Source organism: Dendropsophus ebraccatus, chromosome 13 (genome assembly GCF_027789765.1).
Source record: "Dendropsophus ebraccatus isolate aDenEbr1 chromosome 13, aDenEbr1.pat, whole genome shotgun sequence".
Classification (NCBI taxonomy): domain Eukaryota; kingdom Metazoa; phylum Chordata; class Amphibia; order Anura; family Hylidae; genus Dendropsophus; species Dendropsophus ebraccatus.
Window position 1 is genome coordinate 66,974,644 of NC_091466.1, and position 25,419 is coordinate 67,000,062.

At 43.0% G+C, this 25,419-nt stretch overlaps 1 protein-coding gene across 2 annotated transcripts in view; it reads right to left on the minus strand.

The window, feature by feature from the left end:
• Positions 1-25,419, minus strand: part of TRAF3 (TNF receptor associated factor 3) — an 84,665-nt gene that overhangs the window by 51,029 nt on the left and 8,217 nt on the right. Inside the window, exon 1 of one of the 2 annotated variants that reach the window (XM_069949227.1) lies at positions 23,121-23,165. The exons of the other annotated variant lie outside the window; for it this stretch is intronic. The gene's annotated coding sequence lies outside the window, so the exon portion shown is untranslated. Of the gene's footprint in view, positions 1-23,120; positions 23,166-25,419 lie in introns of those variants that run through there. 2 annotated transcript variants of the gene reach the window in all.

The following is a 25,419-nucleotide window of genomic DNA, read 5'->3' on the forward strand; positions in this document are numbered from 1 at the left end:
AGTGTGCAAGAGCAACTCTGCTGCCCCCTACAATCTCACACCACTTACTGTATATACTACTAATATATAGAGAAGTGAGTGTGCAAGAGCAACTCTGCTGCCCCCTACAATCTCACACCACTTACTGTATATACTACTAATATATAGAGAAGTGAGTGTGCAAGAGCAACTCTGCTGCCCCCTACAATCTCACACCACTTACTGTATATACTACTAATATATAGAGAAGTGAGTGTGCAAGAGCAACTCTGCTGCCCCCTACAATCTCACACCACTTACTGTATATACTACTAATATACAGAGAAGTGAGTGTGCAAGAGCAACTCTGCTGCCCCCTACAATCTCACACCACTTACTGTATATACTACTAATATATAGAGAAGTGAGTGTGCAAGAGCAACTCTGCTGCCCCCTACAATCTCACACCACTTATATACTACTAATATACAGAGAAGTGAGTGTGCAAGACCAACTCTGCTGCCCCCTACAATCTCACACCACTTATATACTACTAATATACAGAGAAGTGAGTGTGCAAGACCAACTCTGCTGCCCCCTACAATCTCACACCACTTACTGTATATACTACTAATATACAGAGAAGTGAGTGTGCAAGAGCAACTCTGCTGCCCCCTACAATCTCACACCACTTACTGTATATACTACTAATATACAGAGAAGTGAGTGTGCAAGAGCAACTCTGCTGCCCCCTACAATCTCACACCACTTACTGTATATACTACTAATATATAGAGAAGTGAGTGTGCAAGAGCAACTCTGCTGCCCCCTACAATCTCACACCACTTACTGTATATACTACTAATATATAGAGAAGTGAGTGTGCAAGAGCAACTCTGCTGCCCCCTACAATCTCACACCACTTACTGTATATACTACTAATATATAGAGAAGTGAGTGTGCAAGAGCAACTCTGCTGCCCCCTACAATCTCACACCACTTATATACTACTAATATACAGAGAAGTGAGTGTGCAAGACCAACTCTGCTGCCCCCTACAATCTCACACCACTTATATACTACTAATATACAGAGAAGTGAGTGTGCAAGACCAACTCTGCTGCCCCCTACAATCTCACACCACTTACTGTATATACTACTAATATATAGAGAAGTGAGTGTGCAAGAGCAACTCTGCTGCCCCCTACAATCTCACACCACTTACTGTATATACTACTAATATACAGAGAAGTGAGTGTGCAAGAGCAACTCTGCTGCCCCCTACAATCTCACACCACTTACTGTATATACTACTAATATATAGAGAAGTGAGTGTGCAAGACCAACTCTGCTGCCCCCTACAATCTCACACCACTTATATACTACTAATATACAGAGAAGTGAGTGTGCAAGACCAACTCTGCTGCCCCCTACAATCTCACACCACTTATATACTACTAATATACAGAGAAGTGAGTGTGCAAGACCAACTCTGCTGCCCCCTACAATCTCACACCACTTACTGTATATACTACTAATATATAGAGAAGTGAGTGTGCAAGAGCAACTCTGCTGCCCCCTACAATCTCACACCACTTACTGTATATACTACTAATATATAGAGAAGTGAGTGTGCAAGAGCAACTCTGCTGCCCCCTACAATCTCACACCACTTACTGTATATACTACTAATATATAGAGAAGTGAGTGTGCAAGAGCAACTCTGCTGCCCCCTACAATCTCACACCACTTACTGTATATACTACTAATATACAGAGAAGTGAGTGTGCAAGAGCAACTCTGCTGCCCCCTACAATCTCACACCACTTACTGTATATACTACTAATATATAGAGAAGTGAGTGTGCAAGAGCAACTCTGCTGCCCCCCTACAAACTCACACCACTTATATACTACTAATATACAGAGAAGTGAGTGTGCAAGACCAACTCTGCTGCCCCCTACAATCTCACACCACTTATATACTACTAATATACAGAGAAGTGAGTGTGCAAGACCAACTCTGCTGCCCCCTACAATCTCACACCACTTACTGTATATACTACTAATATATAGAGAAGTGAGTGTGCAAGAGCAACTCCGCTGCCCGCTACAATCTCACACCACTTATATACTACTAATATACAGAGAAGTGAGTGTGCAAGAGCAACTCTGCTGCCCCCTACAATCTCACACCACTTACTGTATATACTACTAATATATAGAGAAGTGAGTGTGCAAGAGCAACTCTGCTGCCCCCCTACAATCTCACACCACTTACTGTATATACTACTAATATATAGAGAAGTGAGTGTGCAAGAGCAACTCTGCTGCCCCCTACAATCTCACACCACTTACTGTATATACTACTAATATACAGAGAAGTGAGTGTGCAAGAGCAACTCTGCTGCCCCCTACAATCTCACACCACTTATATACTACTAATATACAGAGAAGTGAGTGTGCAAGACCAACTCTGCTGCCCCCTACAATCTCACACCACTTATATACTACTAATATACAGAGAAGTGAGTGTGCAAGACCAACTCTGCTGCCCCCTACAATCTCACACCACTTACTGTATATACTACTAATATATAGAGAAGTGAGTGTGCAAGAGCAACTCTGCTGCCCCCTACAATCTCACACCACTTACTGTATATACTACTAATATATAGAGAAGTGAGTGTGCAAGAGCAACTCTGCTGCCCCTACAATCTCACACCACTTACTGTATATACTACTAATATACAGAGAAGTGAGTGTGCAAGAGCAACTCTGCTGCCCCCTACAATCTCACACCACTTACTGTATATACTACTAATATATAGAGAAGTGAGTGTGCAAGAGCAACTCTGCTGCCCCCTACAATCTCACACCACTTACTGTATATACTACTAATATATAGAGAAGTGAGTGTGCAAGAGCAACTCTGCTGCCCCTACAATCTCACACCACTTATATACTACTAATATATAGAGAAGTGAGTGTGCAAGAGCAACTCTGCTGCCCCTACAATCTCACACCACTTACTGTATATACTACTAATATATAGAGAAGTGAGTGTGCAAGAGCAACTCTGCTGCCCCCTACAATCTCACACCACTTATATACTACTAATATACAGAGAAGTGAGTGTGCAAGAGCAACTCTGCTGCCCCCTACATTCTCACACCACTTATATACTACTAATATATAGAGAAGTGAGTGTGCAAGAGCAACTCTGCTGCCCCCTACAATCTCACACCACTTACTGTATATACTACTAATATATAGAGAAGTGAGTGTGCAAGAGCAACTCTGCTGCCCCCTACAATCTCACACCACTTATATACTACTAATATACAGAGAAGTGAGTGTGCAAGAGCAACTCTGCTGCCCCCTACAATCTCACACCACTTATATACTACTAATATATAGAGAAGTGAGTGTGCAAGAGCAACTCTGCTGCCCCCTACAATCTCACACCACTTACTGTATATACTACTAATATATAGAGAAGTGAGTGTGCAAGAGAAACTCTGCTGCCCCCTACAATCTCACACCACTTACTGTATATACTACTAATATACAGAGAAGTGAGTGTGCAAGAGCAACTCTGCTGCCCCCTTCAATCTCACACCACTTATATACTACTAATATATAGAGAAGTGAGTGTGCAAGAGCAACTCTGCTGCCCCCTACAATCTCACACCACTTACTGTATATACTACTAATATATAGAGAAGTGAGTGTGCAAGAGCAACTCTGCTGCCCCCTACAATCTCACACCACTTACTGTATATACTACTAATATACAGAGAAGTGAGTGTGCAAGAGCAACTCTGCTGCCCCCTACAATCTCACACCACTTATATACTACTAATATATAGAGAAGTGAGTGTGCAAGAGCAACTCTGCTGCCCCCTACAATCTCACACCACTTACTGTATATACTACTAATATATAGAGAAGTGAGTGTGCAAGAGCAACTCTGCTGCCCCCTACATTCTCACACCACTAATATACTACTACTAATATATAGAGAAGTGAGTGTGCAAGAGCAACTCTGCTGCCCCCTACATTCTCACACCACTAATATACTACTACTAATATATAGAGAAGTGAGTGTGCAAGAGCAACTCTGCTGCCCCCTACAATCTCACACCACTTATATACTACTACTAATATATAGAGAAGTGAGTGTGCAAGAGCAACTCTGCTGCCCCCTACAATCTCACACCACTTATATACTACTACTAATATATAGAGAAGTGAGTGTGCAAGAGCAACTCTGCTGCCCCCTGCTAACCAGCACTACAATCTCACACCACTTCTATTCTACTAATATATATAGAGAAGTGAGTGTGCAAGAGCAACTCTGCTGCCCCCTACAATCTCACACCACTTACTGTATATACTACTAATATATAGAGAAGTGAGTGTGCAAGAGCACTTCTGCTACCCCTACAATCTCACACCACTTATATACTACTACTAATATATAGAAAAGTGAGTGTGCAAGAGCAACTCTGCTGCCCCCTACAATCTCACACCACTTATATACTACTACTAATAATAATATACAGAGAAGTGAGTGTGCAAGAGCAACTCTGCTGCCCCCTACAATCTCACACCACTTACTGTATATACTACTAATATATAGAGAAGTGAGTGTGCAAGAGCACTTCTGCTACCCCTACAATCTCACACCACTTATATACTACTACTAATATATAGAAAAGTGAGTGTGCAAGAGCAACTCTGCTGCCCCCTACAATCTCACACCACTTATATACTACTACTAATAATAATATACAGAGAAGTGAGTGTGCAAGAGCAACTCTGCTGCCCCCTACAATCTCACACCACTTATATACTACTACTAATATATAGAGAAGTGAGTGTGCAAGAGCAACTCTGCTTCCCCCTACAATTTCACACCATTTATATACTACTACTAATATATAGAGAAGTGAGTGTGCAAGAGCAACTCTGCTGCCCCCTGCAATCTCACACCACTTATATAATACTACTAATATATAGAGAAGTGAGTGTGCAAGAGCAACTCTGCTGCCCCCTGCTAACCAGCACTACAATCTCACACCACTTCTATTCTACTAATATATATAGAGAAGTGAGTGTGCAAGAGCAACTCTGCTGCCCCCTACAATCTCACATCACTTATATACTACTACTAATATACCGAGAAGTGAGTGTGCAAGAGCAACTCTGCTTCCCCCTGCTAACCAGACGGGTACAGGGGATACACTACAATGTCACACCACTTATATACTACTAATATATATAGAGAGAGAAGTGAGTGTGCAAGAGCCACTCTGCTGCCCTCTGCTAACCAGACTGCTGCAACTAAATGTATAGAGGGGCTAAACGTATGCACCCTGCTAACCATTTATACCAAACCGCTGTTCTATAAGGTATAGGCAAATATTCTAATAATGTATACAGTACATCTATAAGTGACTGTGAGGAGTTACCTCTTAACTTTGTCACACTAGACTGTGGCAGCCCCATGTATATAGGGTCCTTGTACATGTGCACTATATCAATAGTGTATACACAGGTGACTGTGCAAAAGTACCCTGAGCTGCTCCAATAATTTAGGGACTCTATAATGTATAAGCACCTTTATTACTAATGTATACTGTGCACCATCAGCGACTGCCCTCCTAACCTGGTCATGTTAGACTGCTACAGCTAAATGTATACTGGGGCTCATCTATAATATATATGCACCTCTGTTTATAATGTATACAGTGCAACTACAAGTAAGTATACAACAAAGCTGCCTACTACTAAACAATCCATAGCAGACAAATGCAGATGAATGTATAAAGACCTTTCTATAATGTGTGTGCATTTATATTTATAATGTATACACTGTGACTCAGCTGTTCTATGTATATACATGAAGAAGTTGAGTTGCACTATGTACTGTATACACTATATACACACACACTATGTAATGTATAAGCACCAATGCAATTATTTGGGTGGAAGAGTAACTTTACCTGCTGGAAACCATATAAGTACTACCAGGCTGTTACTGCTCCATGTGTATAGGGGTTTCTGTATATTGTTTATGCACCCATGTTAAGGCTATGTTTACACTACGTAAGTTTCGTAATAATCACGGCCGTTGTTGCCCGATTTGCAACAACGGCTGTGATTACTATGGAATTTACGTAGTGCTGCCCTCTATGGAATCCCGTCCGGAGTGTATACACAAAGTATACACTCCTTCTGGGATCCCTTGGGGCGCCGCAAAAAACTGACATGTCAGTTCAAACCTGTCAGTTCACACAATGGAGCATGCGGCACCAGCCGCACGCTCCATTGTGTGCAGAGGGGAATTTGGATGCGGTTGCACACTGATGTCACGGAACAGCCGGTGGCTTACCCCATGTGAACATGGCCTAATAATGTATAACGTGAGACTACTAGTAAAAGTGACTGCAAGAGTCTGGCCTGCTAAATATATAATACCATATATCTTTGTCTATCATACATATATTGCACTTCCCTGCAGCTCAGCCTCCCGTCTGCCACCATATTTTTTCCTTTTCTATGCTCTCAATCACTTTTTATAGCAACACATGGCAGCGAGAGCCAGCGCCATCTGCACCTGCTGGGGAGAACTTGTGTGAACAGTCCATGCAGCTTCATCATACAGGAAATTCTGGTGACTGAGATGGTGACAAGGAACAGAAAGACAAGTCATTCCCAGGGGGTCAGTACGAGATCACATGACCCAGCAGAAGAACATGTTTCCAGGAATTGTTAGAAATAAATTGATAGATACTACTGTATAGCTGAATCATATATATCATCTGACTGTCATATCATGAATTTCATTTTACTTTTTTTTTTTAACCGGAGTGCTTCTTTAAATAAAACTTCAACCTTTATGTACTGTATATTCATTACTGACAATATAATCTTATACTAATCCTAAATTGCACTCCTAGTGGGGTCACTGTGTACATACATTAAATTACTGATCCTGAGTTACATCCCGTATTATACTCCAGAGCTGCACTCACTATTCTGCTGGTGGGGTCACTGTGTACATGCATTACATTACTTATCCTGTACTGATCCTGAGTTACATCATGTATTATACCCCAGAGCTGCACTCACTATTCTGCTGGTGGGGTCACTGTGTGCATACATTACATTACTGATCCTGAGTTACATCCTGTATTTCTTTTATTAAAATTTTAAACATAACAATAAATAAATACAGAAATAACACACCATATCTCAACAAAACAATAAATAGAAAAATGAAACCATAACATAAACCACAGGTCCATCCCCACTCTCATTCTCCCACACAGACAACCCATATACCTATATACAATATATACACCCATATACAATATATTCACAATATAAACTATTTAGCTAAACATATTAATAAACTATATACACTACTATATACAAACCTTTATATACTACTATATACTATACACCTATACACACACCTATATACACTACTATATACACAATACACCACTATATACTATACACCTATATAAATAACTAAATGTGAACCCTCTGGCCCAGTTGCATTGTGCACAACCTAATACCACAGACATAATGCTACTCAACCCAACACCAACTAAACAAGACATCATTACACAAATAAACTAAAACTAAACAAGACATCATTACACAAATAAACTAAAACTAAACAAGACACGATACAAAATAATAACCTACAACTAAAGAATACATATAATATTTGTTTGTTTGGTTTTTTTTTTGTTTGTTTGGTTTTTTTTTGGCCCTGAGCTGGTCCCGCATCCCATGCCCCCAGTACATGATCACGGACGTCCATGAACCAGCCCAGGATTTTTTATATATATATAAAAGTCCCCACAAAGTCCCACAGAAGCCCCCTCCCCCCTTTTACCCACCACCCAACCTATCACTAAACCCGAACCCCAGGTGCAAACAAAACATATATAATATATACAGTATATACAATTTATACAAACATATAAAGACACAAATACGCAAACTTTTGAAAAAATATATATAACATACTAAACTCAACAATGAGACTTCTCAGCCCCACACACAACCCAAAAACCCAAGTTCAGCGCCTGCAAGCCCTATACTCCAGTATCTCTACAGCACAAAACAATAGACTAAGGTGTTAGCATCAGCGACCACCAGGAGAGGAGACGCAGGCTAAGGAACCTTATAGGCAAAGCCCCTCCAAAGACAAGAGGCCCTACCAGCCCCCAGCCTCTCGTACTCCAGAGAGCGCACCTTCACCAGGTCACCTAGTGTGCCCCTAACCACCTCATCCACAGGGGGCACTGTGCCCCTAACCACCTCATCCACAGGGGGCACTGTGCCCCTAACCACCTCATCCAAAGGGGGCGCTGTGCCCCTAACCACCTCATCCACAGGGAGGATTTTACGTTGCGTCGACACTAAACACCGTGCACTCCACGTGTGGTACCTGACCACTATGCTGACTAGGAATAAAGTGCTCCGGTCCCAGCCACCAAGGTTTCTGAATGCTCCATAGGCCCATTCCGCATAGGAGAGACGGGCCAACCTGGGCCACCCGATGGAAGCGCCCACCCTGTTGTAAACCTCTGTATTAAAGGGACAATGAAGCAGAAAATGCTCCATGCTTTCCAGCATGCCTCCACACTCCTCCCGGGGACATCCCCGATCCTCAGAGCTCCTGCACTTCAGATTGTCCCTCACATACAGTTTCCCATGGAAGCAGCGCCAAGCCAAGTCCCAAAACTTCAAGGGGATCCTGATGGAACTCAATAGGCCCAAACCAACCTCCAGATCCCGGTTTGGGCAATCCTTGAGCGCCAGCGGTTTTTGGAAATGGGATGACAGGACCCTATTGTCAAGGAATTTCCTCGACAGAGTCCTAATCTCCCACATCCCCAAACCCCACCGACGAATGACCTTCAGAACCAGGGTAGCATAAGCCGGAAGATGCCCGTGTGGTGTGCGGAGATCCTTCACTTGCCCTCCTGTCTCCCATTCCTGGAAGAAAGGCCGAAACCATCCCCTACAGGAGAATACCCACGGAGGAGCCCTCTCTTTCCAGAGGTTTGCAATGTTGGTCTTAAGAAAGGTATTCACCAGGAACACCACGGGGTTGACCATACACAACTTCCCTTGTCTCCTCGTACGGTAAGTAACCTCCCTCTTGACTAGGTTCAGTCTATTCCCCCATAACAGTTGAAAGAACACACTGTAGACCCGAGTCCAGAGAGGTTCTGGCAGAGTTACATCCTGTATTATACTCCAGAGCTGCACTCACGGTCACTGTGTACATACATTAAATTACTTATCCTGTACTGATCCTGAGTTACATCCAGTATTATACTCCAGAGCTGCACTCATTATTCTGCTGGTGGGGTCACTGTATACATACATTAAATTACTTATCCTGTACTGATCCTGAGCTACATCCAGTATTATACTCCAGAGCTGCACTCACTATTCTGCTGGTGGGGTCACTGTATACATACATTAAATTACTTATCCTGTACTGATCCTGAGCTACTTCCTGTATTATACTCCAGAGCTACGCTCGCTATTCTGCTGGTGGGGTCACTGTATACATACATTAAATTACTTATCCTGTACTGATCCTGAGTTACATCCTGTATTATACTCCAGAGCTGCACTCATTATTCTGCTGGTGGGGTCACTGCAGGGGCGGGCTGGGCCGGGGGGCAGGGGGGCATATGCCCCCCGGGCCGCTCTTCCCCCAGCTGGAGTCCTCAGTGCCTCCCCTGCTTACAGCCCCGGCCCTCTTCTGTCATATTTACCTGTGGCTGTGGATCCGGACTGTGATGGAAGCGGCCGCTGAAGCCCCGCCCCCCATGACGTTAAGCCCCGCCTCCTTTATGGCCATTATGCTTTCCTATAAGCCTATGAGGCTTATGGTAAAAAGCAAACTGCTGCACGCAGTATCTTCCTCCGGCCACCAGAGGCCGCTCTCTCCTCCCAGCTGGTTCTCCTGTGTCTGGGCTAGAAGAGCCTGAAGACCGAGAAGATGGTGTCTGCAGGAAGCCAGGTACCTACACAGGAGGACATCTACACAGCAGGACATAGGGCAGGGGGAGGGGACCAAGGCTCTCCAGCTGTTGCAAAACTACTACTACCATCATACCTGGGCAGCCATAGGCTTACCATAGATGATGGGAGTTGTAGTTTTGCAACAGCTGAAGAGCCAAGGTTCCCTATTCCTTACATAGAGGATACATATATACAGGAGGATACATATATACAGGAGACCTACACAGGAGAATACATATATACAGGAGACCTACACAGGAGGATACATATATACAGGAGGAGACATACAGAGGAGTATATAGAGGATACATATATACAAGAGGAGACATACACAGCAGTACATAGAGGATACATATATACAGGAGGAGACATACAGAGGAGTATATAGAGGATACATATATACAGGAGGAGACATACAGAGGAGTATATAGAGGATACATATATACAAGAGGAGACATACACAGCAGTACATAGAGGATACATATATACAGGAGGAGACATACAGAGGAGTATATAGAGGATACATATATACAGGAGGAGACATACAGAGGAGTATATAGAGGATACATATATACAGGAGGAGACATACAGAGGAGTACATAGAGCATAAATATATACTGGAGGAGACATATATACAAGGGTACATAGAGGATACATATATACAGGAGGAGACATACACAGGAGTATATAGAGGATACATATGTACAGGAGGATACATACAGAGGAGTATATAGAGGATACATATATACAGGAGGAGACATACACAGCAGTACATAGAGGATACATATATACAGGAGGAGACATACAGAGGAGTATATAGAGGAGACATATATACAGGAGGAGACATATATACAGGGGTACATAGAGTATACATATATACAGGAGGAGACAGACAGAGGAGTATATAGAGGATACATACAGAGGAGTATATAGAGGATACATATATACAGGAGGAGACATACACAGCAGTACATAGAGGATACATACAGAGGAGTATATAGAGGATACATATATACAGGAGGAGACATACACAGCAGTACATAGAGGATACATATATACAGGAGGAGACATACAGAGGAGTATATAGAGGATACATATGTACAGGAGGAGACATACACAGGAGTATATAGAGGATACATATATACAGGAGGAGACATACACAGGAGTATATAGAGGATACATATATACAGGAGGAGACATACACAGCAGTACATAGAGGATACATATATACAGGAGGAGACAGACAGAGGAGTATATAGAGGAGACATATATACAGGAGGAGACATATATACAGGGGTACATAGAGTATACATATGTACAGGAGGAGACATACACAGGAGTATATAGAGGATACATATATACAGGAGGAGACATACACAGCAGTACATAGAGGATACATACAGAGGAGTATATAGAGGATACATATATACAGGAGGAGACATACACAGCAGTACATAGAGGATACATATATACAGGAGGAGACATACAGAGGAGTACATAGAGGATACATACAGAGGAGTATATAGAGGATACATATATACAGGAGGAGACATAACACAGCAGTACATAGATGATACATATATACAGGAGGAGACATACAGAGGAGTATATAGAGGAGACATATATACAGGAGGAGACAGACAGAGGAGTATATAGAGGAGACATATATACAGGAGGAGACATATATACAGGGGTACATAGAGTATACATATATACAGGAGGAGACATACAGAGGAGTTAGGGCTGGGCGATTAATCAAATAAATTTGCCCAGAAGGTTATAATCGATTTCGATTAAAATCATAAATTAAATTTTCACAAAAAATCACTGCAGGCAGAGCAGCGTAGAGTGATGGGTTGGCGGCTGGGCTGGAGTTGCAGGTCAAGCAGGCGGCGCAGAGGTGAGGTGCATGGCGGGCGGCGGTGCGTGGAGTGTCGCGCCGGAGGTGAGGTGCAGGGCAGTCGGGCAGTCCGCCTAACAGAGCCGCGACTGACCTGCCCCAGCTATACATATCACATCCAGTTCCCCTCCCGGCCACACGTGCAGGTCCCCGGTCTCTGGAGGAGGCTGCAGGGACTGTAGTGGTGATAGCGTCGCTTCAGGTCCTGGAGCTGAACAGCGGGATCTGCATCCCCCGATCCCGCTGTACAGCTCCAGTAATGGCAGTGACGCTATCACCACTACAGTCCCTGCGGCCAGGGCCGTATTTACCACTAGGCACCCGTGGTCCGGTGCCTAGGGCAGCACCTTGCAGGGGAGCAGCACCAGGGAGCAGGGGGACAGAAAAAACTAATTCTTTTGTTTTTATTTTTTTAGTTTCCCTTCTCCCGTTCAGACTTGCCAGTAAATCTGGTGTCTTTTCCAGGGGGGTGGGGGGTATGGTGGTATTGGTCAGGTCTGGTATCGCCAATAGGTGCGTGAAGATGGGGCGTCTTCAGGTTTAGTGCCTAGGGCAGCAGCAGCAGTTAATACAGCCCTGCCTGCGGCCTCCTCCAGAGACCGGGGACCTGCACGTGTGGCCGGGAGGGGAACCTGTGTGCCGGGGTGAGAGGAGGAGGGATATGTGCACTCCTGCCCCAATCACGCCCAGCTGCCCCAGTTTCCCCCAGTATGCCCCTGTCACCTCTCATTTATACCTTTATTACTACTACACCCCTCATCTTTACCTGTACTACTACTACTACTTCTACTACACCCCTCATCTTTACCTGTACTACTACTACTACTTCTACTACACCCCTCATCTTTACCTGTACTACTACTACTACTTCTACTACACCCCTCATCTATACCTGTACTACTAATTCCCCTCATCTTTACTACTAATACACCCCTCATCTTTACCTGTACTACTACTAATCCCCCTCATCTGTATTACTAATACACCCCATATCTATACCTGTACTACCTCACCCTTCATCTTTACCTCTACTACTACTACTACTAATGGCCCTCATCTGTATTACTAATACACCCCATATCTATATCTGTACTACTACACCCCTTATCCACTATACCTCCACTACTACACTCTACCTAGATGGAGGCACCATGTGTCCCGCTATCCCCACCCCCACCCCCTCGCTTATCCCGGAAATGCCCCTGCCTGCATGTGTCCCTGCTACATAGAGGATACATATATACAGGGGGAGGCATATATACAGTAGTACATAGAGGATACATATATATACAAGAGTACATAGAGGAGACATATATACAGAAGTACATCGAGTGATATAAACTATTGTAAAAATACAGTAACCCCAGCTTTCCCAGCATCTTATACTCAGTATGATGGAGGTCACCCAGCTCTCCAGCATCTTATACTCAGTATGATAGAGGTCACCCAGCTTTCCTAGCATCTGTCTATGGGACCGTTTCGTGTCATCACTCAGCCGCCCAATAGACTTATACAGGAAAGTGAGTTCTTTCACAGGGCACAGTAGGATATTTGGTCACCAATGACTGGAAGGACCGAAGATGTTATAGGTAAGAGGTTAGAGGCCAGAGTGGTCCTTTAAGGATGGGCTGCCAGCCTGCTACTCATGGGCCAGTGCTGTGTACTTGCCCCCCGGGCTAAAATTTGCCAGCCAGCCCCTGGGTCACTGTGTACATACATTACATTACTGATCCTGTACTGATCCTGATCCCCATTGGTACTGATTGTGCAGTGTCAAAAATTCTCAATTATCTCAGGATAAGTGTAAAGCTTCTTTTCGGTGATGAATAATCATTAGTTACTCCAAAAATGACAGAGTTCGCACTAGAGGTCATTCTTTAGCTGGGAATTCCAGATAGATTCCCGGATCATCTACGGGAATGGAATTGTCAGACTTTGACCCACTGTATAAACAAAAAGACTGTTGATATTGGTCTAGCTCAGGGATGGGGAATCATCAGCCCCCCAGCTGTTGCAAAACTACAATTCCCATCATGCCTGGACAGCCAAAGCTTTAGCTTTGGCTGTCCAGGCATGATGGGAATTGTAGTTTTGCAACAGCTGGAGGGCTGAAGGTTCCCCATCCCTAGTCTAGCTGATCGGTACATGAGCTACACATAATATTACAGCACACATAACATTAGTACTATATCATCACTAAATACTATAACGATTTTCCCGGACTTCCTAGGGTGGCATCCGACTTCTTCAGCAACTGGTATTCAAATGCCAAGTGATCGGACTAGAGCATGTTTAAATTTTGCTCACTTCTAGTGATGTGGTAAGATGTATGAATCTAATGCAAATGTGTTATCATAATACTGAGGGTTAGCGAAATTAAAGCCACTCTGTACCCACAATCTGCCACACAACCCCCCAACCACTTGTACCTTCGGATAGCTGCTTTTAGTCCAGGATCTGTCCTGAGGTCCGTTCGGCAGGTGATGCAGTTATTGTCCTAAAAAACAACTTGTAAACTTGCAGCCCTGTGTCAGATTGGCGAGGCCTAGAGTGTCTGTGCCCTAACCCTGCACCGCCCCTCCTCTCCGCCCTCTTTACCATTAGGAATGCCCCGGGCAGAAGTTCTCCTAATCACCACTTGTCTGAACACCGCACATGTGCCTTAATGATGAAGAGGACGGGTAGGAGGGACGGAGGGGTGGTGAAATCCTAGGGCACAGACACTCTAGGCCACACCTATTTTACACAGGGCTGCAAGTTTAAAAAAGTTGTTTTTTAGGACAATACCTGCATCACCTGCTGAGTGGACCCCAGGACAAATCTTGGATTAAACGCAGCTATCTGGTGGTACAAGAGGTTTGTGGGGAGTGTCATATTGTGGGTAAAGAGTCGCTTTAAACTTTCCCAACTCAGGGGACTCTGGAAAATGTTCTGCTACTAAACATTAGATGAAATAAGGGCATTGGGCGCTTCAGATGATCGGCTCACCATTTCTTACATAAAAAAATTACAAAATATCTCCGATAGGTGGCGCTGTAGCTGCACTTCTCACACTACAAATGTTCAATATGTCCCCCTTGGTTTTCAACAAGGCTCTGCAATCACTAACCCACCATTGAACCCAGTCCACTTTATTGGCTACAACACATAAATGCCATCCTTCGGATAGGACACTGATACAGATCTGTCATAGTAGACCTGGTCCTTCAAGATACCAAATAACCAGAAGTCACATGAGCAGGGACAAGGAGGCCACGCTGTTGGGAAATAAGGGCTGATCACTTATGCATTTCTGAGAGCCTCAGTTAATTCAAATAAAATACTATTACAGCGCCACCTATGGGCAACTTTTTGTACAAAAATTTTTAGCGCATCATCTGAAGAGCCCTGTATCTGATTTTCTCCTCCTCTGCAGCAGCAGAACGTCCCCCGGAGCCCTCTATAAGTTTGGAAGGATGTGGAAACCACTGACTGGTTTCATGGAGACATGTATAGCGCCATTAGATGAATCATAGTGATCGTCTGTGGACGTGGATCGGGCTGTTTGGGGATTTTTAGAATACAGAAAGGAAATTACTGATTGTTTTGCTTGAGATAATCTGATATGGGATCATTTGTCCCTTTTGTCTGGGAGCCGTTCGGTGCTTGAGTCACTGTTCATTTCCTTCCAAATAAGATCACAAAGTTCCTTTGATATTACAGTGTGTGAGATTGTGGCCGTATGGCCAGGGTTGTTTGTGTGATGTCATAGGGGTGGGGCAAGAGGCAGAGGGGGCGTGGCTGATGATGGGAAGAAAAAGAGGAGGCCGATAAAATCTTCCATCCAATACAGGGGCCTGCACATATTGTTTAGACTAAGAACCCCTAAATGTGATTTTTTTTAAATCAGCTGGTGACAGAAAATTATATAGTTTTGTAATTTACTTTAAAAATCTCAAATTTTCAAGTACTTATCATCCGCTGTATGTCCTGCAGGAAGTGGTGGATTCTTTCCAGTCTGAAACAGTGCTCTCTTCTGCCACCTCTGTCCATGTCAGGTAGAGGTTTTCTATAGGGATTTACTATTGTTCTGGACAGTTCTTGACATGGACAGAGGTGGCAGCAGAGAGCACCATGTCAGACTGTTAACCTTAACAACCCCTTTAAATTTAAACAACTAAAAGTAGACTAGGCTAAAAGTGAATATCCACCCTTGAATGCTAATATTTTCTTTTTGTTATGTAACTATGTCAGAAATTCTGCTCTGATAATTTCCATTATATATCTTCATAGAGATCATAGCTCTGCATGGACCTGCCACCACTTCTCTAGAGAAGCCCTGATGATGTTACTATCCATAGACGATTATTATACCATATATGGAAAGTGACATCATCAGAGCATCCCTTGTGGGAGCAGGAATGTATACCTATATACAGCTCCCCCTATTGGTGGCTGATGTCAAGCAGCATTTTATTATTTGTGCCTCAGAGCTTTAAACGTTACTAAATTCAAACCTGCTGAGATCTGGACAACCCCTTTAAGGACTGAGTGACTCCTGCCTTGTGGGTTGATGGAGGTCCCCTGCAGCATGTATCAGAAAATAAACAGCTGATGGGGGAGACTAAGCCGCCAAACACAGGACACGGGAACCTGATAGCTGGCAAAGTGGCAGCCAAGTCTCCTTCCAGGACTGTCGCTATCTTGGTATAGCTCGGATAGGCGGGGGCCTAACCTGGTGGCGCCAATTCTGGGTTTCTCAGCTATCTTTTATTCTCATGAGTGCACTTATTAGAAATAAATAAATAAGAGCCTGGGTTAAGTGTCGTAATGAGAGACCCGCTCCTCCATCTGCCATCTCCTCGATATTTAAAGAAATCTATTACTATTATACCTATCTGCAAAAATAACAGCGACAAAACATATATACAAACATAAGTAAAGATAGATAAATTTAGGTATGTAGCCATTTTTTTACAAATGGGGCAGTATTATAGTAGTTATACTCTTGTATATAGGAGCAGTATTATAGTAGTTATATTCTTGTATATAGGGGGCAGTATTATAGTAGGTATATTCTTGTATATAGGAGCAGTATTATAGTAGTTATTGCGACATGGAGAGAAAGGAACGGCTGCACATCCCATCTATGGCTGATACTAATGCCGCTGGGCCTATTTTAAAATTCAACACCAGGGTGTCTGTATATAATTTGATCAACCTATAATAGCCCCGTGTACCACGTGCAGGTCCTCTGGTTCACACGGGTCCCTACACTAACTCCACACCGTGTCGGTCAGTGACCGCCAACCCTGCAAAGCGTGCACATGCAGGGAAGGGAGGCTATGGAATGGCCCTGCAACCCCAATTTCACAGGACCAGACCCAAAATGCCCCACCAGAACCCGGCCAACACCACCGCCAGGAAAGGCTGCCCCCAAACGACACAAGTATAAATAAGGTAATATACTCACCACTGCTGCTCACACAGAATGGGGAAGACATAAGGTACTGACATGTGAGCACAGGCATATCCTGCTAATTTTGGTCATGTGGGTCTTATAAAGGAGTGAGAGCTGTTCAGAAAAGGGAGAACTGTAAAACACGACATGGAGAGAAAGGAACGGCTGCACATCCCATCTATGGCTGATACTAATGCCGCTAGGCCTATTTTAAAATTTGGGGCATTTTGGGTTTGGTCCTGTGACATTGGGGTCTCCCTTCCTTGCATGTGCACGCTTCGCAGGGTTGGCAGTCATTGACCGACACGGTGTGGAGTTGGCATAGGGACCCGTGTGAACATGGGGACCTGCACGTGGTACACGGGGCTATTATGGTTTGATCAAATTATATACAGACACACCTAGCGGCATTAGTATCAGCCATAGATGGGATGTGCAGCCGTTCCTTTCTCTCCATGTCATGTATTATAGTAGTTATATTCTTGTATATAGGGGGCAGTATTGTAGCAGTTATATTTTTGTATATAGGAACAGTATTATAGTAGTTATATTTTTGTATATAGGAGCAGTATTATAGTAGTTATATTCTTGTTTATAGGAGGCAGTATTATAGTAGTTATATATGTTGTACATAGGAGGCAGTATTATAGTAATTATATTCTTGCATATAGGAGCAGTATTATAGTAGTTATATTCTTGTATATAAGAGCAGTATTATAGTAGTTATATTCTTGTATATAGGAGCAGTATTATAGTAGTAAAATTCCTGTATATAGGAGCAGTATTATAGTGGTTATATTCTTGTATATAGGGGGCAGTATTATAGTAGTTATATTTTTGTATATAGGAGCAGTATTACAGTAGTAAGATTCTTGTATATAGGAGCAGTATTATAGTAGTTATGAAACGGAGAGAAGAGTGCAGCTGCACCTCACACCTATGGCTGATACTAAAGCCGCTAAGCTACTTTTAAAAACAAATACCAGGAGTTTGGTATACAATTTGATCAAACCATACTACCCCGTGTACCCCGTGCAGGTATCCTGGTTCACACGGGTCCCTACGCTAACTCTATACCGTGTCAGTCAGCGACTGCCTCCCCCGCAAGGCGTGCACATGCTGGTAAGTGAGGCCATGGAATGGCTCCGCGACCCCACTGTCACAGGACCAAACCCAAAATGCCCCACACGGACCCTGCCGGCAACGCCGGCGGAGAACGCTGCCCCCAAATGACACAAGTATGAATATGATATTACACTCACCACACTGCTGTATACTGTATAACTACTACTGTTATAGTAGTTATATTCTTGTATATAGGAGCAGTATTATAGTAGTTATATTCTTGTATATAGGAGCAGTATTATAGTAGTTATATTCTTGTATACAGGAACAGTATTATAGTAGTTATATTCCTGTATATAGGGAGCAGTATTAGAGTAGTTATATTCTTGTATATAGGGGCAGTATTATAGTAGTTATATTTTTGTATATAGGAGCAGTATTATAGTAGTTATATTCTTGTATATAGGGGCAGTATTATAGTAGTTATATTCTTGTATATAAGGGGCAGTATTATAGTAGTTATATTCTTGTATATAGGAGCAGTATTATAGTAGTTATATTTTTGTATATAGGAGCAGTATTATAGTAGTTATATTTTTGTATATAGGAGCAGTATTATAGTAGTTATATTTTTGTATATAGGAGCAGTATTATAGTAGTAAGATTCTTGTACATGCCTAAGTGTAAGCATTATAGTAATTGTATTTCTATACAAATGCACAGTACAACAACATGCAGACTTACAATTACTAGCCTTTGACTTTCATGCTGGGAGTTGTAGTTAAGTAATAACTGGAGAAACACAGGTTGCGCATCACTGTACTGGGGGTGATCAGCACTGGGTTATTGGTGGTCTATGATGAATTAACAAACTGATATCACTAGTAAGACAACAGAGGAGGTGGACTCTATCCTTACAATAATCCAGAATTCCCTATAATCCTTTACTATAGTGTTAGGTTACACATATTCTCATTCTGTGCAGATTTCTCAACATCCTATTGCCTGAAAATCCCCTGACATTATCCTCTATTAGGGGAATTACGGTAAGCCTATTCCCTCACAAACACTTAAATAAACCAATGGGGTGAAATCTGCAGCGATTATCTTATCGTTATAATAGTAAACATTATTTTTGGAGTAAGAGGCACCAAGGAATTTGCTGTGATCTTTCTTTTCATGAACTCTCTGGAGTTTCCCCCTGCGGTCACATATGTCAACATAACGGTTCTGCCGGCGACTAAATGAAAATTATTAATAAAAAATATATATATATTTTTTTTTTTTTACTTACATATACACTTCTTAACATTGTAAATTGCAAGGAAAAGTAAGACTTCTGGAAATGACAGAAAGGATACACATGGTAATAATACGTAGAGACCAATGACGACCCAGATTTGTTAGATGACAGACAAGTCTAGAGATGCGGCAGGACATGGTAGCAGGTCTAGGCCAAACACGGACGCTCAGAGTAGCAGGAGGAACATGTGTCTGTTGCTGGCCTAGCTCCCGGGACGTTTCTGAGAAATGGTTTCACGTCAATATAATGCCAAGTTGTAAGTGTACCTGGAATGACTAGAGGGGTCTGGCTACTGATCATTATACCCCACACCATAATCCTAGGAGTAGGACCCATGTGGCGCTTCTCAACAAAGACAAGACGTAATGTAATGGTGCAGAACAAGATGGCGGTAGCAGCTAGAGTGGAGGTCTGTCCTCAGCTGTGAGTCCTGCTCAATACAACTATACCCAGAGATTAAGGATGGTCTGAACCTGCCGAGGTTCGGGTTCGGCATCAGATTCACGCTGTCTGCCCGCTCCGTGCAGCAGGTGGATACAGCGGGAGGACCGCCTGGAAAACTGGGATACAGCCTATGGCTATGGCTGTATCCCAGTTTTCCAGGCGGTCCTCCCGCTGTATCCACCCTCTCTGAGGAGCGGGCAGACAGCGTAAATCATTGCCGAGAGTTTGGGTTCGTACGAACCCGAACATCGGCAGGTTCGGACCATCCTTACTAGAGATCTTATGGACAGCACCATGAAGTGGCCTTCAGGGAACACCACATGGGTCCTACACCCAGGATTTAAATGCGGTCTTCATTACAGGTCTTCATTACAGATACAATAACAACTCAGGATTACGTTAATTTAGTCGTGATACAAGTGGTATGGCCATTTCTCTTCTCTTTTTCAACATGAGAACATGTTCCTCATACAACTCTGACCAACCTGTTTGGCCTAAACCAGGTATGGGGAACCTTCGGCCCTCCAGCTGTTGCAAAACTACAATCCCCATCATGCCTAGACAGCCAAAGCTAAAGCTTTGGCTGTCCAGGCATGATGGAAATTGTAGTTTTGCAACAGCTGGAAGGTCGAAGGTTCCCCATCCCTGGCCTACACAGACTTGTCTCCCATCTAGCACATCTATGGCATCTTGGATGACAATTACAAAGGGAGTGGATATTGATGATCTGCGTTCCCAGCGTGACAGAACACTCCTCAATCAGTCATCGATCACTCATTGATACCATACCATACCCAGTATAGGTATTTCTGCACGTGGCTCTTACACTTGATACTAAATAAATCGAGATGTTTGGAATATATTGAATATTTCTATTGTTTCATTATAGGCATATCATTGATGCATCTATCCGTCCTGTCATATCCATCATTCCATAACTTTTCCATATCGGTATTGCAGGCTACTGTGTTGTAGAAGCAATACAATAGAAATCATCCGTGTATTGTCCTACATGTCACAGGCTCTTTGGAAAATTAAAGGTGGAATCTGATTGGTTGCTGGGGGCAAGTGAGCCAGTTGCACTTTACACCATTTTTGATAAATCTCCCCAAATTTCATAAAATCTAGACAGTCTGATAATCCAGCACAGGATCACAATATCATGTAAAATGTCACCAGACCACAAGCCGATCCCATCGTCGGCCTCAAAGTTCATGTATGAGAAACAGGGTCCAGGACTTGTGGCCACCACAAACACACATTGTACCTAGTTCCCTTTAATTTTTTGCAATTACGACCATTTTGACTTTTTTCCTAACTTTTCCATTGTTCGCTCAACAGAGCTGTATGGGGGCTTGTCTTTTGTGGGACACGTATTAAGACATGAAAACTCCAATCAGCAGGCCGGTACCATTACAACAAATTTATAGAATTTTTGTTAGGTTTTTTACTGTTTAAAAAATAAGAAACTTAATCTTTTTATTTGCTTCGTCCTATTCTGACCCCTATAACTTTTTTTTACTTTCCTGTCTTTGCTGCTGTGTGATGGCTTGTTTTTTGTAGGGTTGATAGCATTTTATGGTAAATACAACTTTTTAATCAGTGTTTTTAGGAGGCGAGGTAACCACTAAACAGCTATTTTGGTTTGGGGACTTCAACAAGCAAATCACTGAACTGTTTGCACAATGCACTGTATTATTACTGTATTGCAGTGTACTGTGTTAGTACAACTCTCCTACTAGACCCCCAGCTTCTATCTAAACTACTCTTGGTGTGGCCAATCGCATTGAAACAAACCCTTAGCTGCGAGATCTATTAGGTGTGTACATGTTTTCAGTCTCCGGATGTAAACAAGAACATTTCCATTCACTAACACAGAGCACAGTATAGTACAACGTTGCACAACTTATCATTATATGGTAATTAGGTAATTTACACAAAACTGGAAAATCCCTAACAGGTGTATGTGTGTATATATATATATATATATATATATATATATGTTTAACTTTTACAGTAAAATATAATGATTGACATACGCCAACCTATGGGCCCTATTCCACGGGATGATTATCGTTCGCATAATCGTTAACAATGAACGATACAAACGACCGCCATTGCGAAAGACCTGAAATCGTTCACCCATTTACATGGAACGATAATCGTTACTTATGATAGTTCTTGCGGTCGTCTTGTCTTCACTATTGCGTTCGTCACTACTGCACGACCGACACCTACACGAACAACATCTTATTCAATGAGAACGAGCAACGATAAAAATAGGTCCAGGTCTTATTAAACTATCAACGATTTCTCGTTCGGTCGTTAATAGTTAACTGCTATTCAAACGAACGATTATCGCTTAGATTCGAACGATTTAACAATAATCTGAATGATAATCGTCCCTAGGAATAGGGCTGTATGTCTATACAGCTCCAGGTATAAGGCTAGGTTCACACTTGGAGCTCCTGAATAAGAATAAACCCCAGACAGAAACCTGACAGATTCCAATGAAGTCATGGGACCTTTCTGGATCTTCAAACAAAGTCTTTATTAAGAAAAACTAAGGGTCATCTTACACAGAAAGATTATCTGACAGTTTATCTGCCAAAGATTTGAAGCCAAAGCCAGAAACAGGCTATAAACAGGCAACAGGTCATAAAGGAGATTTTTCCTCCTTTCAAATCCATTCCTGGCTTTGGCTTCAAATCTTTGGCATAAGAAGTTGAATGCAAACCTAGAAAGTCCATGGATATAGCCTATGGCTACGAGTTGTGCTAATCTCTACTAAGGAGCACAGGGGACGTGTGTGCCTGCCCGCAGATTCTCAGGAGTATAGAAGACATAGCTGAACTTATCCAGAAAAAGGCAGTAAATGTATATCATGTGTGATCCTTCCATATACTGCATACTGTACACACATCTATGTAAGTGCCATACCTGGAGCAGCGCAGGACGACGTTCACCCTCAATGTCTTATCTTGTGTGACTGTGACGAGACAATTAGGTGAAGAGAAAACATGCACAACCATGTAATTACCATTGGGAACAACCCAGGGTGGAATAGTCTCTTCTTAAAGGGGAAATGACTATAAGAAAATTGAATGTAGATTCATATGATGGTATTAATCAGGGATGAGGAACCTTCGGCCCTCCAGCTGTCTCAAAAGTAGAACTACCGTCATGCCAGAACAGCCGGCTGTCCAGGCATGATGAGAATTGTAGTTTTGCAACAACCGGAGGCCGAAGGTTCCCCATCCCTGGTATAAATCCTACAGACACAAACATCAGGGATGAATAACTGCATATATATATATATATATATATATATATATATATATATATATATATGTGTGTGTAACTTTAAGTCTGTACCTTCCACAAGGTCAGCACTACTCTACTCTCCTAAAATAAAAAGTACACTTCTCTCCTGAAATACTCTGTGCTTCTGGGAAACTTTCTGCCATGTCTGTGTAGATCAGCACAGCTCTCTCTCTCTCTGGATTCCTGTTCTACGCTGCCACTAAAGCAACCATTCAGATCTGCATATGCCTCTCCTGAAATACTCTGCGCTGCTGGGGGGATCCTGCTCTTTCCATTATGTCACTTTCCCAGACGATTTAGCACAGTCCTCCCCTGATTCCTGTAGTCGGAGCAGCATGTGCCTCTCCTGAAATACTCTGTGCTGCTGGGGGGGATCCTGCTCTTTCCATTATGTCACTTTCCCAGACGATTTAGCACAGTCCTCCCCTAATTCCTGTAGTCGGAGCAGCATGTGCCTCTCCTGAAATACTCTGTGCTGCTGGGGGGGATCCTGCTCTTTCCATTATGTCACTTTCCCAGACGATTTAGCACAGTCCTCCCCTGATTCCTGTAGTCGGAGCAGCATGTGCCTCTCCTGAAATACTCTGTGCTGCATTTCTATGTAAATAAAATAATCAGCAGGAATGGTGCACGTGCAGTTAGGGTCACCAAGCTGTGATTTCTCAGTTATTGGAAAACTACAACTCCCAGCATGCACAAACAGTCTGTAGTCCCAGGTTGGGGAGCACTGAACTTGAGAGTAACATAACTTACATTAGGGAGTGAAGCCTGTATGGGCATCCTGGGAGTTGTAGTTCTGCAATGAGCTTGAAAAACACTGTCCTAATTGTACAGAAACAGAGGACGGTCACCTATACCCTAACATCTAGCTCTGGGATTGGGAACCTGTGGCCCTCCAGCTGTTGCAAAACTACAACTCCCATCATGCCTGGACAGCCAAAGCTAAAGCTTTGGCTGTCCAGACATGATGGAAGTTGTAGTTTTGCAGCAGCAGGAGAGCCGGGGTTCGCTACCCCTGATCCTGAACCCCAGGGAGGTGCCAGTAGACGGCCTATATTAGATGGTAACCGGAGAAAGCCTGGCTTCCTTCATCACTCACATAAAAGGAAAAATAAAATTAGAGTTGGGTCGTGTAGTGAAGTTAAATGGCGTCGAGCTGGGTGACCTTTTTGTGGAAATCACGTGAGCCGCTTTATTGGAGCCAAAAAAAACAAACAAAAAAAAGCCTTTCTAAAAGCAGAGGCAGAGGTTCAGGAAAGCCCCACGTATGTATTTTAAGGCCGAGAGTCTAAAAAGAGGAGAGAACAGTCATCGCTGGAGGAGCAGATCCGGGATGGGCCGGAGACAACATACCGCTCATACATTTACTATAAGGAAGCAGAGCTGGGGTCTCAAAACCATGGGGGGGGGGGAATCAAACATGGTGTAAGGTGAAACTGGCCCAGTTGCCCCTAGCAACCAATCAGATTCCACCTTCCATAGCTTACAGACTCTTTGGAAAATGAAAGGTGGAATCTGATTGGTTACTAGGGGCAACTGAGCCAGGTTCACTTTACACCATGTTTGATAAATCTCCCCCTATGGATCTGACTGCAGAACTACAACTCCCAGCAAGTCCTGATGGCGGATGCAGGGCAGTGTTTCTCACCTGTAGCTACAATTCCCATTATGCTTGGGCCTTCTTAGGCACAAGGGCCCATAGGGGACTGCTACCTCTAGGTTACTGAACTCCCTGGCATGCCCTGGTAGCCATCTCCCAGAAACCAAAGCAGCAAGGGCGTGCTCTGTACAGACACCGGACAAGCAGGGAGATGTCAGAATCTGCAATGTATTTGCAGCTTTGGATGTGACCAGAGTATAAAATATTATCAGGATTAGTAAAGGGAAGTATTTAAAATATATTAAAGTATATCTG